We start from the raw sequence: 15036 nt of genomic DNA, 5'->3' as shown, positions 1-15036 counted from the left end.
CAGATTTTTTGCAGTGATAAAGAGCTCATTTCTGTCTCTTCACATTCTTGTTATACTGTAATAATCCAATCATACCAAGTGCCTGGTAGAGCACTTTCATATTGAGGATGATCCCGATAAGTGGTCTGGGTTTGATGGCTTACTTAATGTACAGTCGTGGCCAAAGGTTTTGAGAATGACACAAATATTAATTTTCACAAAGTTTGCTGCTTCAGTGTCTTTAGATATTTGTGTCAGATGTTACTATGGAAAACTGAAGTATAATTACAAGCATTTCATAAGTGTCAAAGGCTTTTATTGACAATTACATGAAGCTGATGCAACGAGTCAATATTTGCAGTGTTGACCCTTCTTTTTCAAGACCTCTGCAATCCGCCCTGGCATGCTGTCAATTAACTTCTGGGCCACATCCTGACTGATGGCAGCCCATTCTTGCATAATCAATGCTTGGAGTTTGTCAGAAATTGTGGGATTTTGTTTGTCCACCCGCCTCTTGAGGATTGACCACAAGTTCTCAATGGGATTAAGGTCTGGGGAGTTTCCTAGCAATGGACCCAAAATATCGATGTTTTGTTCCCCGAGCCACTTAGTTATCACTTTTGCCTTATGGCAAGGTGCTCCGTCATGCTGGAAAAGGCATTGTTCGTCACCAAACTGTTCCTGGATGGTTGGGAGAAGTTGCTCTCGGAGGATGTGTTGGTACCATTCTTTATTCATGGCTGTATTCTTAGGCAAAATTGTGAGTGAGCCCACTCCCTTGGCTGAGAAGCAACCCCACACATGAATGGTCTCAGGATGCTTTACTGTTGTCATGATACAGGACTGATGGTAGCGCTCACCTTGTCTTCTCCGGACAAGCTTTTTTCCGGATGCCCCAAACAATCGGAAAGGGGATTCATCAGAGAAAATGACTTCACCCCAGTCCTCAGCAGACCAATCCCTGTACCTTTTGCAGAATATCAGTCTGTCCCTGATGTTTTTCCTGGAGAGAAGTGGCTTCCATGCTGCCCTTCTTGACACCAGGCCATCCTCCAAAAGTCTTTGCCTCACTGTGCGTGCAGATGCACTCACACCTGCCTGCTGCCATTCCTGAGCAAGCTCTGTACTGGTGGTGCCCCGATCCCGCAGCTGAATCAACTTTAGGAAACAGTCCAGGTGCTTGCTGGACTTTCTTGGGCGCTCTGAAGCATTCATTACAACAATTGAACCGCTCTCCTTGAAGTTCTTGATGATCTGATAAATGGTTGATTTAGGTGCAATCTTACTGGCAGCAATATCCTTGCCTGTGAAGCCCTTTTTGTGCAAAGCAATGATGACGGCACGTGTTTCCTTGCAGTTAACCATGGTTGACAGAGGAAGAACAATGATTCCAAGCACCACCCTCCTTCTGAAGCTTCCAGTCTGTTATTCAAACTCAATCAGCATGACAGAGTGATCTCCAGTCTTGTCAACACTCACACCTGAGTTAATGAGAGAAACACTGACATGATGTCAGCTGGTCCTTTTGTGGCAGGGCTGAAATGCAGTAGCAATGTTTTTGGAGGGATTCAGTTAATGCATGGCAAAGAGAGACTTTGCAATTAATTGCAATTCATCTGATCACTCTTCATAACATTCTGGAGTATATGCAAATTGCCATCATACAAACTGAGGCAGCAGATTTTCAAAATTAATATTTGTGTCATTCTCAAAGTGGCAACGACTGTAGTATGGCACTTTGTTGGGCAATATGGCACATTCCCATGGAACAGCATTGTAAATCAAGCAAGCACAGCTATGTAGCATGGCAGATTTAACCAAGAGATCAATGCTTTGCACAAAGCATGGCAAATCAATGCTGGGACCTGGGCCCAAGGTGCCTGTGGACCTCCAGTAACTGCCTCAGCCTCTCCTCAGTGGACTCCTGCAACGGGGAAACACAAAACACTGCAGCACACACATCTCTAAGATTTGCAGGATATTAGCTTTAAAGCTGCAACAACAAAACATCTCTCTGCTACATGACAAACTCTGTAGAATTGCAGAGGCAATGTTCTTTCCCTGGGCCCGAGACTTGGTTCGTCCGGCCATGCACTGCCGAAGTCATAGTAAAACTCCTTGTATGCTATTTTTAATCTCACCTGTTGTGTTCTGATTATGAGGGGTCCCTGAGAAATTTGCTATCACAAAACAGGTCCCCGGCCCCAAAAGTTTTGAGAACCCCTGCATTAAAGGAACTATTTCTAAGATGCTTCCCCCTTGTTTACTTGCCTAGTTAAATAAAGGTTATATAAAAAATAAAACATTGTTGAAGCTGAACGAATTGCAACAACACTTATGCTGAATCTAAACAACTCTTCCCCCTCCTGGATTTACTCCCCATCCCCTCCCCACTTTTGAGCCTCTTAGTTTCGGTTTTGTCCACCAGCTTCAAACAATATTTAGATTTAGATGGTACAATGATTCTCTACACAGCATTTCTCTCAGACATTTTTTGCTTGTTTTGTCACAAACTGAAATTAGGCGAACATGATAGAATTTTAGCAACCATGTAATGGCAGTGTAATTTCTACCATTGATGATTGTGCTTAACCACACCTCTGATTGACGCTGATGGAAGAGAGGAAGGGTACAGCCTTCCAATTTGACAACCAGAGACAGACCATCTTTTGTTGACCAATAGGAAGGCTGAACAATCTTAATGCAATTTTGTGTGGGCCAATATTGTAAATGTAAATCTGTGACACTTAAATTAGTACGATATGTTACAAATTCCAATTTGTTGTGGCTAACGTTAGCTAGTTGGCTAGGCTAGGGGTTATGGGTTAAAGTTAAGGTTTGGGATTAAGGTTAGGGGAAGGGTTAGTTAACATGCTAAGTAGTTATTAAAAAGTAGTAAATTGTTGCAAAGTTGCTAATAAGATAAATTGCTGAAGTTTTCCGTGATGAGATTTGATCACGCAACCTTTGGGTTGCTAGACGTTCGCGTTGTATGCCCACCCATCCGTGTACACTGCATGTGTTTGTGGCGCTGGACACTGCGTGACATCACTCTCTCCCACATGTCTGCAGCCACTGCAGCCTGCCTCGACACCCAGCGACCGGTAATCTGCTGCTGAGGACTCATATCTACAGAGAGGAAAGGCAGAGGAACAGGAGGGGCAGATCTCACTGCAGAGTCAATGACAATGGATCTAGCTAATTATGTGATTAGCATTTTCTTCCCAACCAGGAACACATAACTCATTCCCAGTGGTGTGTATTCATGGATGCCAAGGGAAGCCAAGCTTCTCCAAAAAACTGACCAAGAAAAATAAAATGAAACATATAACATAATTAATATTTTGTCTCGCTGTGTTTCATAATTTTCCTTAAATTCGCAAGATGCTGAATGTATCTCACTAGAGAAAGCATTCGAGTGAGCAAAACAGCACCCCTCTGTCTGCATGTGATGCGGTCTGGTCAAAAAGAACATGACTTTGTTGCCACCCGTAGCATTAAACGTAAGGGAAGCCAGCGAGCATTTGGCCTCCCTTGATAAACAAAGTATAAAATAATAACCAATCAGTGTTGAGCTAAACTGAGTGAGTTCAGCTGTGAATGGTTCTGGTGCACCAAAAATAAAAAATAAAGTGTCAAGGGAAGCCAGTTTGGATTTGGCTTCACTCCAATCACATCCCTTCGAGAGCAATACGTAATTGACAGGAACAACTTGAATTGTTGCATCTCGTTGTTTTGTTGTTCTCTGGTGGCTAGCTAGCTAGCTACAATTAGCCCTTTCCTAAATTAGCCATGGATGGAGATAGGGATTTGGACTTGTGGTTTTACTTAATTCTCCGTACTGGCCAATAAATATAATGGTGATTCTGATCCAACCATGAATTCATACATTGTGACCCTTGCCTGAGAGGAAGGAAGATCAATATGTAGCTAGATGTAGAAGGCTAACGTTAACTGGCTAACGTTCCCATGAAAGGAAGTTAGGCTAGCAAGCTAACATTTTAGTCTTGGACAATAAAAAACAAGAGTCATAGACCGTTTACTGTATGACAGAGTCATAGACCGTTACTGCAACATGAAAGAGAAGAGGATTAGCTTTTCTCTACAAGTAGGGTAAATGTTTTTTCTGCTTGCACACACACACACAGAAATCAGAACCATGGACAGCCACATCATATTTAGCTTAAGTTGATTGGACTAAATCTTTTTTTGTATCTTTTAGTTGTCACGGTATTAGACTAAGCACGGGTGATTTGATTATGTAAAATGTTGATTTTGAAATGTTGCTGGAATAGTGAAGGCAGCTCCTGTTTTCTTTGCAACTTGAGGTAACTCTCCATGGTTCTAAAGTCTAAAGTCCGAAAATGTCAGAAACATTAACTGTCTTGACCATGCTGTAGGTCATGTAACTGTTTGTTACATGCAATATTTTTTGTGGACTTCACTGGACAGAGGTTGCTCTCCGGTTTTCTGATGAAGCAAAGAATTTGATTTGAAATTTGATTTGATTTGATTTGAAGATGTGGTTGAATTTTTTCTGCCAGTGTCTTCTTACTGTCTCGGCCTTGGGCCGACACAGTATATCACAGCCACAAGGTATATGACTTAACGGGCTATAGAGCAAACAATGCAATTATCACAACATGTAATATGACTTTTTTTACCGACTTGGCTTCACCAGTGATTTTACCCATGCACCAGTACTGCTAATTTCTTGACTTAACGATCTGATAATTGGTTTTGCCATATCCTGCCGACTTCCTTTGCCGTCTTCTGATCCATAGTGGCACATTGTGAGAGGAAGGCCTGAGCAGACTCCAACAATGAGTAAATAAAAAGTGACTTCCCAACAAAAACCTACGGATGAGGTCAACAAAACAGACATCCGTTCCATGATCTTTGTATCGCTCTGGTTGAAGTGCTGCACATAACAGCATAACAAGACTTGATGTTAATAAAACCAGAAAACTGAAGTATACATAATATATCTTGTTTGGTTCTACCTTGTAACTGAATTAGATAAGACATTTGTGGACTGGTAAATAAAGTCAGGAGCAAACAAGAGAAGAAATAGTCACAAACTCAGGCTCCAGACTGAAGCTGTGTTGCTTTCCAATGACAATATCCAGACTACATCATTTTTATTTAACCGTTATTTAACTAGGCAAGACAATTAAGAACAAACTTTTATTTACAATGACGGCCTACCCCGGCCAAACCCAGACGAAGCTGGGCCAATTGTGTGCCGCCCTATGGTACTCCCAATCACGACCGGTTGTGATACAGCCTGGAATCGAACCAGGGTCTGTAGTGACGCCTCTAGAACTAAGATGCAGTGCCTTAGATGACTGCACCACTCGGGAGCCGATAATGTGGATTAAAGTACTCTCTCTCTCTCTTTATAATTTCACTTGGATTACATTGTATATGTTGCATGCGTTGGGAGTTTGTGATTCTGTACAACCAGCAGACTGTAGAGATGATTTGGGCATATAAAGATCATCTATAGAAAACGTTCTTGCCAACCACCTCATAAACAATGTATAAGAGCTTTACAAGGCAATTTTAATGTTTGATTTATATACAGCACTGAGTGTACAAACATTAGGAACACCTGCTCTTTCCATGATTATTATTATTTGACCATGCTGGTCATTTATGAACATTTGAACATCTTGGCCATGTTCTGTTATAATCTCCACCCGGGACAGCCAGAAGAGGACTGGCCACCCCACATAGCCTGGTTCCTCTCTAGGTTTCTTCCTAGGTTTGGGCCTTTCTAGGAAGTTTTTCCTAGCCACCGTGCTTCTACACCTGCATTGCTTGCTGTTTGGGGTTTTCGGCTGGGTTTCTGTACAGCACTTTGAGATATCAGCTGATGTACGAAGGGCTATATAAATAAATTTGATCATAACATAAAGAGAGACCTAAGACAACAACATAGCAAGGCAGCAACACATAACACAGCATGGTAATAGCACAAAACAAAACATTATTGGGCACAGACAACAGCACAAAGGGCAAGCAGGTAGTGACAACAAAACATCACACAAAGCAGCCACAATGGTCAGTAATAGTGTCCATGATTGAGTCTTTGAATGAAGAGATTGAGATAAAACTGTCCAGTTTGAGTGTTTGTTGCAGCTTGTTGCAGTCGTTAGCTGCAGCGAACTGAAAAGAGGAGCGACCTAGGGATGTGTGTGCTTTGGGGGACCTTTAACAGATTGTGACTGGCAGAATGGGTGTTGTATGTGGAGGATGAGGGATGCAGTAGATACCTCAGGTTGGGGGGGGGATGCCTAATAGGGTTTTATAAATAAGCATCAACCAGTGGGTCTTGCGACAGGTATACAGAGATTACCCGTTTATAGAGGACTATGGAGTGCAGTGATGTGTCCTATAAGGACCAATTCTGATGGCCGAATGTTTTTTTAAATTCATTTTTAATTTCCTTTATTTAAACAGGTAGGCCAGTTGAGAACAAGTTCTCATTTACAACTGTGACCTGGCCAAGATAAAGCAAAGCGACACAAACAACACAGAGTTACACATGGAATAAACAAACGTACAGTCAATAACACAATAGAAAATAATATATACAGTGTGTGCAAATGAAGTAAGATTAGGGAGGTAAGGCAATAAATAGGCCATAGTCGCAAAATAATTACAATATAGAAATTAAACACTGGAGTGATAGATGTGCAGAAGATGAATGTGCAAGTAGAGATATTGGGGTGCAAGGAGGATAAAAAATAAATAACAATATGGGGATGAGGTAGTTGGGTGGGCTATTTACAGATGGGCTATGTACAGGTGCAATGATCTGTAAGCTGCTCTGACAGATGATGCTTAAAGTTAGTGAGGGAGATATGAGTCTCCAACTTTAGTGATTTTTGCAATTCGTTCCAGTCATTGGCAGCAGAGAACTGGAGGAAATGCAGCCAAAGGAGGAATTGGTTTTGAGGGTCACCAGTGAAATATACCTGCGTGCTGCGGGTGGGTGCTGCTATGGAGACCAGTGAGCTGAGATAGGGTCGGGCTTTACCTATCAAAGACTTATAGATGACCTGGAGCCAGTGGGTTTGGCGAAGAATATGAAGCGAGGGCCAGCCAACGAGAGCATACAGGTCGCAGTGGTGGGTAGTATATGGGGCTTTGGTGACAAAACAGATGGCACTGTGATAGACTGCATCCAATTTGGTGAGTAGAGTGTTGGAGGCTATTTTGTAAATGACATCGCCGAAGTCAAGGATCAGTAGGACAGTCAGTTTTACGAGGGTATGTTTGGCAGCATGAGTGAAGGATGCTTTGTTGCGAAATAGGAAGCCGATTCTAGATTTAATTTTGGATTGGAGATGCTTAATGTGAGTCTGGAAGGAGAGTTTACAGCCTAGCCAGAGACCTAGGTATTTGTAGTCGTCTACATATTCTAAGTCAGAACCGTCCAGAGTAGTGATGCTAGTCGGGCGGGAGGGTACGGGCAGCAATCGGTTGAAGAGCATGCATTCAGTTTTACTTGCATTTAAGAGCAGTTGGAGGGCACGGAAGGGGAGTTGTATGGCATTAAAGCTTGTCTGGAGGTTTGTTAACACAGTGTCCAAAGAAGGGCCAGAAGTATACAGAATGGTATCGTCTGCGTAGAAGTGGATCAGATAATCACCAGCAGCAAGAGCGACATCATTGATGTTGTGGCAAAGAAGGGGGTCGAGTGATAAGTGGCAGATATGTGAGAGCAGAACTAATAAACGGGCTCTGCCCGATCACTAAAATGGCCACCCCTGTCCGAACTACAGATCACAAAATGGCCGACCGCCAAAACTACAAGTCCCAGAAGCAAGGGGAACCCTCAGAAGGTGGAGCCGACTCACAGATAAAGGGTCAAGAAAAACCAGGAAGAGGAAGAGAGAGTGCTGGAAGGAGCTATGAACAATAGAGAAAGAGACTATAGAGATTGGCTGGATTTACCGTGTATGAGCTGGATTGTTTTGGACTTACCTGTTGGCGTTTGGACCTGGACCTACCGAGAACCCGATTCGTGTACCGAACCCTGCTATCCTTGACCTCGCCTACGGCCTGGGTGGACCAGGACAAACACACAGGTACTGTCCTGTTCGAAAGAACTCTCATTCTTGGGTGATTTGGTGACAGTTTACCACTTAGTTTGTGACAAACGCTCCTAACCTTGAAGAGGTTTGCCACAATGTATACAGAGAAAAGAGTCGGCCCGAGAATTGAACTCTGTGGCAGCCCCATAGATACTGCCAGAGGTCCGGAAAACAGACCCTCCGATTTGACACACTGAACTCTATCAGAGAAGTAGTTGGTGAACCAGGTGAGGCAGTCATTTGAGAAACCAAGGCTGTTGAGTCCGCCGATAAGAATGCTGTGATTGACAGAGTCAAAAGCCTTGGCCAGATCGATGAAGACGGATGCACAGTATTGTCTTTTATCAATGGCGGTTATGATATCGTTTAGGACCTTGAGCGTGGCTGAGGTGCAACCATGACCAGCTCGGAAACCAGACTGCATAGCGGAGAAGGTACGGTGGGATTCAAAATGGTTGGTGATCTGTTTGTTAACTTGGCTTTCGAAGACCTTAGAAAAGGCAGGGTAGGGTAGATATAGGTTTGTAACAGTTTGGGTCTAGAGTGTCTCCCCCTTTGAAGAGGGGGATGACCGCGGCAGCTTTCCAATCTTTGGGGATCTCAAACAATATGAAAGAGAGGTTGAACAGGCTAGTAATAGGGGTTGCAACAATTGTGGCGAATAATTTTACAAAAGAGAGGGTCCAGATTGTCTAGCCCAGCTGATTTGCAGGGGTGCAGATTTTGCAGCTCTTTCAGAACATCAGCTATCTGGATTTGGGTGAAGGAGAAATGGGAAGGCTTGGGCAAGTTGCTGCAGGGGTTGCAGAGCTCTTGACCGGGTTAGGGGTAGCCAGGTGGAAAGCATGGCCAGCCGTAGAAAAATGCTTATTGAAATTCTCTATTGTCGTAGATTTATCAGTGTATCAGTGTTTCCCAGCCTCAGTGCAGAGAGCAGCTGGGAGGGCAGTCAGGTCTGGAGTGAACCAAGGGCTATATCTGTTCTTCATTTTTTTATTTATTGAATGGGCCATGTTTATTTAAGATGATGAGGAAAGCACTTTTAGGGAATAACCAGGCATCCTCTATTGACGGAATGAGGTGAATATCCTTCCACATTTGCCAGATCAATTAGAAAGGCCTGCTCTCTGAAGTGTTTTAGGGAGCGTTTGACAGTGATGAGGGGTGGTCGATTGACAGAGGACCCATTACGGACACAGGCAATGATCGCTGAGATCCTGGTTGAAGACAGCAGGTTTTTTTTTTTTTTTTAGAGGGCAGGATGGTCAGAATGATATCTATGAGGGTGCCTGTGTTTACGGATTTAGGGTTGTACCTGGTAGGGTCCATGATAACTTGTGTGAGATTGAGGGCATCTCAAGCACATCTCAGTTTAGGTCACCTAACAGTACAAACTCTGAAGATAAATGCGGGGCGATTAATTCACATATGGTGTCCAGCGCACAGCTGGGGACTGAGGGGGGGTCTATAACAAGCGGCAACAGGGAGAGACTTATTTCTGGAAAGGTGGATTTTTTTAAAGTAGAAGCTCGAACTGTTTGGGCACAGAGCTGGATAGCATGACAGAACTCTGCAGGCGGTCTCTGCAGTAGATTGCAACTCCACGCCCTTTGGCAGTTCTATCGTGGCGGAAAATGTTGTAGTTGGGGATGGAAATGTCAACATTTTTTGGTGGCCTTCCAAAGCTAGGATTCAGACACGGCTAGGACATCAGGGTTGGCGGAGTGTGCTAAAGCAGTGAAAATAAAAACTTAGGGAGGAGGCTTCTGGTGTTAACATGCATGAAACCAAGGCTTTTACGGTTACAGAAGCCAACAAATGATAGCCCCCATTTCCAATCCTATTCCCCAGGTGCTACAGGGCCTGCGTTAACCTCTTCATCACCAGAGGAACAGAGGAGGAGTAGGATAAGGGTACGGCCAAAGGCTATAAAAACTAGTCGTCTAGTACGTTGGGGACAGAGAATAAGAGGAGCAGGTTTCTGGGCGTGGTAGAATAGATTCAAGGCATAATGTACAGACAAGGGTATGGTAGGAGGTGAGTACAGTGGAGGTAAACCTGTGTTGGGTGACGATGAGAGATGTTTCGTCTCTGGAGGAATCAGTTAACCTAGGTGAAGTCTCTGCATGTGTGTGGGGTGGGATGAAAGAGCAATCTAAGGCATTTTGAGGGGGACTGAGGGCTCTACAGTGAAGTAAAACAATAAAAACTAGCCAAGACAGCAGTAGACAAGGCATATTGACATTAGAGAGAGGCATAATGCAATCACAGGTGTTGATCAGGAGAGCTAAGACAACAACGGGTAAATGGTGATGAATGGGCAGAGCGGGTCAGTTAGTTACATACAGGACCTGAGTTCGAGGCTGGGGCCGACAGGTAAACAAAAAGAGGTACCGTGTTATTGAAACAGTCCAGGGGGCAACAGCTGCATAGCCGAGTGATAATAGGGTCAAAAGAGCAGCAATAGGTGAATCAGGGTGCTGTTCGGTGACTACTATGCTAGGCGAGCAGGGGACACAGCATTCAGAAAAGCTAGCGGGTCGGGGCTAGTAGATGGTTCTTTGTGATATCGTAACAGAATAGCCTGTTGAGACCACATCGGGCGATCACTTCGGCAAGTCCAGTCGTGATGGATCGGCGGGGCTCTGTGTCGACAATAATGGTAAAGAACATCTAGCCGGTCAAGAGCACCCTTACCTGCCGATCTATATATTACTTCTCCGTAATCTAGCATGGGTAGGATGGTCATCTGAAATCAGGGTTAGTTTGGCAGCTGGGGTGAAAGAGGAGCGATTACGATAGAAGAAACCAAGTCTAGATTTAACTCTAGCCTGCAGCTTAGATATGTGCTGAGAGAAGGACAGTGTACCGTCTAGCAAATACTTGTATGAGGAGATAAATTAATGATGTACTGTAGCAAACGCTGTAGTCTCATTGATGACAGAGAGATTCTCCAATCCTACACTGTGTGGATAGGAAATACAAACACTAATCTTGTATTTTTAAATACAGCATTTTTCTCAAAAATCATGTGAAAAGTTTGAATCTGTGAAATCATTACGTGTGCGTGTGTGTGTGTGGGGGGGGGTTAATGGATGTGTTTGAAATGTACTGTAATTACTTCCTCCTCACACCAGACCAAGCCTACCAGCTACAGACAGACAAAGATGCCCTAGTGACCCATGACCTGACCTCAGCCTCCAGAGCCAATCAATACCCTGACAGAGGCCACCTCTGAGCCCAGCAGTCTGAAAGATGGAACCCTCAAACGCTCAATCCAACATGGTCATGACAAGTAACACTCTTCCAGGGCATGTTTCCCTCTGTGTTATCTATGATTGAGCAACGTCTACTTTGTCAGTTCAACGTCAACACCAGCAATCAAAATGCTAAATACAGCCTGTCTAAGTGCTGTGAGAGTCAGTGGGGGTCCCTTCATGGTTCATGTGCCAATTAAAGCCTCCGAGATAAGCTGTGTGTTAGCGCTAATGTCTCCGCTCTCCATAGAATTCTGCCTGGTTCAATGAGTTCCATCTTCCTCGGTAGGGACAAAAACAACACAGCACAAACAAAGTAGCAATTTACCAAAACTGTAAACCATAAACAAACAGGAAAATATGGAATTGAAAAACAGGGCCACAGTAACAGGTACAGAGTGTCAGGGGCTAAATTAACAGATAGCAGATGATAAGTCCCGTGATAAACACATCTAGAAGGGCACATCACAGCACATTTGCTAAAGACAACACACCCCAGTTAAGGATACTGTGGGACTAAGTATCTATTATGTGATGTTAGCATCACACAAAGGCATCCTTCAAACTCTCCGGGTTGAGCTTGACTTCTACTGGCATCACAGTAAAAATCAAGATGGGTTGTTCTGTATTGAAGCTGAAAGCTAATGCCTGGGGAAACGCATGGTTGCATCTCTCTTCTTCTGCTTGACTAGCTTACCTTATGTATTCATTAACCCAGAAACATCAGTCTTCGCATCAGCGTACATAAGGCACACACATGAACAGGCGCAAACAAGCAAGCACACACACAGACAAGTACACACACACACTACACAAATATGCATGCTCTTTGTGGACTCTTATAGTCCAAGCTCGTATAAAGACGTTTTCTGTAAGTCTTCACAAGGTTTTCACACACTGTTGCTGGTATTTTGGCCCATTCCTCCATGCAGATCTCCTCTAGAGCAGTGATGTTTTGGGGCTGTTGCTGGGCAACACGGACTTTCAACTCCCTCCAAAGATTTTCTATGGGGAGACTTGCTAGGCCACTCCAGGACCTTGAAATGCTTCTTACGAAGCCACTCCTCCGTTGCCCGGACGGTGTGTTTAGGATCATTGTTATGCTGAAAGACCCAGCCACGTTTCATCTTCAATGCCCTTGCTGATGGAAGGAGGTTTTCACTCAAAATCTCACGATACATGGCCCCATTCATTCTTTCCTTTACACGGATCAGTCGTCCTGGTCCCTTTGCAGAAAAACAGCCCCAAAGCATGATGTTTCCACCCCCATGCTTCACAGTAGGTATGGTGTTCTTTGGATGCAACTCAGCATTCTTTGTCCTCCAAACACAACGAGTTGAGTTTTTACCAAAAAGTTATATTTTGGTTTCATCTGACCATATGACATTCTCCCAATCTTCTTCTGGATCATCCAAATGCTCTCTAGCAAACTTCAGGCGGGCCTGGACATGTACTGGCTTAAGCAGGGGGACACGTCTGGCACTGCAGGATTTGAGTCCCTGGCGGCGTAGTGTGTTACTGATGGTAGGCTTTGTTACTTTGGTCCCAGCTCTCTGCAGGTCATTCACTAGGTCCCCCCCGTGTGGTTCTGGGATTTTTTGCTCACCGTTCTTGTGATCATTTTGACCCCACGGGGTGAGATCTTGCGTGGAGCCCCAGATCGAGGGAGATTATCAGTGTTATTGTATGTCTTCCATTTCCTAATAATTGCTCCCACAGTTGATTTCTTCAAACCAAGCTGCTTACCTATTGCAGATTCAGTCTTCCCAGCCTGGTGCAGGTCTACAATTTTGTTTCTGGTGTCCTTTGACAGCTCTTTGGTCTTGGCCATAGTAGAGTTTGGAGTGTGACTGAGGTTGTGGACAGGTGTCTTTTATACTGATAATAAGTTCAAACAGGTGCCATTAATACAGGTATTAATACATAATACAGGTATTATGCCTCTTAAAGAAGAAGTTACAGGTCTGTGAGAGCCAGAAATCTTGCTTGTTTGTAGGTGACCAAATACTTATTTTCCACCATAATTTGCAAATAAATTCATTAAAAATCCTACAATGTGATTCTCTGGATTTTTTCTCTCTCATGTTGTCTGTCATAGTTGAAGTGTACCTATGATGAAAATTACAGGCCTCTCTCTTCTTTTTAAGTGGGAGAACTTGCACAATTGGTGGCTGACTAAATACTTTTTTGCCCCACTGTATATTAATATGTGCATACTTTACATACAGTTCATAGTAAGTATGTATGGTCTCTGCAGACCCAAGGCCAACAATAACATTTCAGACAGGGCCCGTCAACAGAGATAAATCCCTTCTGCTCAGTGCTATACACTTCTCTCTCCAAGCATTAGGAATAATGCGTTATACACAAATCTAATACATCAGACTGTGATACCGCGGTCTGAGACAATGCTGTACATTTGTCTGGAAAATGTTCTCTCACGAGATCTACAAGCCAGAATGTTGAATAAATGTCATTTGAACTACCGGTTGTCTACCTGTTTTCTGTGCTTTTGGTCCTTATGCATCTATAAATTTGAGAAAAAATATCCACAGAATTATTAAACTGACTTTTCAAAACACTGGTACTGCCATTGAGATTTCTATCACCTGACACGTGCAAAACCATGTAAACACCTGCAAGACTTCCAATAGTATATACTTACGTCTTGTGCATGTGCCTCAAACAAATTGTGAGAGCCACACTTGGAGACCTGCGTTTTGAAGATGGTTTAACAATACTTTCCTGTTGATATTTTGTCTAAAATGTTCAATGGCAGAAGAACAAAATTAGCAGACAACAGGTAGAGTAAATTAAAATGACGTTTATTCAACATTTTGACTTGTAAAGGGACTGTATACTAGAGACGAGTAAGGAGACTTCCACACTCAAACCTTCCATTTGCACGGTCCTACCTGGTTTTGTTAGATTCTGTTGGACTTCCCTACACCAGAAACACATCTAAGAGTCTACAAACTGCCTTCCCTGCTGGTTGGCTGGTCTTCTGCCGGACTGGTCCCCAGCACCTCCAGGGCGTGGCTGTAGGTCACACGGACACTGTGGCATGGAGAGGCGTGCCCGAGCTAGAGGAGACAAGCAGGGACACATGACAGTATAGTCAGATGGCCATTAAAATACAGATAACAAATATAGACACATATGAGTGAATCTTAAAGTGATTTCTTCCTGCAAACCATATACTGTATCTGTTCTGACCTTTATGAATGGTTGTGATACCCACTAAGCCACTGTACACACTGCAGTAAGATTTGTTATTATTTTATTTAACTAAGCAAGTCAGTTAAGAACAAATTCTTATTTACAATTCTTATTTACATTTACCCTGGGCAAACCCTAACCTGGACGACGCTGGTCCAATTGTGCGCCGCCCTATGGGACTCCCAATCACGGCCGGTTGTGATACAGCCTGGAATCAAACCAGGGTCTGTAGTGACTCCTCCAGCACTGAGATGCAGTGCCTTAGACCGCTGCCCCACTCAGGAGCCCCGAAAGATGTGCCACTGCAAATAAGGAAACCATTCTATGAGACTTGGCATTACTGCAAACTGGGTAAGGGGGGATACCTAGTCAGTTGTACAACTGAATGCCTTCAAATGTGTCTTCCGCATTTAACCCAACCCCTCTGAATCAGAGAGGTGCGGGGGTCTGCCTTAATAGACATCCTGGGGAACAGT

Source organism: Oncorhynchus nerka, linkage group LG10 (assembly GCF_034236695.1).
Source record: "Oncorhynchus nerka isolate Pitt River linkage group LG10, Oner_Uvic_2.0, whole genome shotgun sequence".
NCBI lineage: Eukaryota > Metazoa > Chordata > Actinopteri > Salmoniformes > Salmonidae > Oncorhynchus > Oncorhynchus nerka.
The sequence above is the reverse complement of the archived record's forward strand: the minus strand, read 5'-3'. Positions refer to the sequence as shown.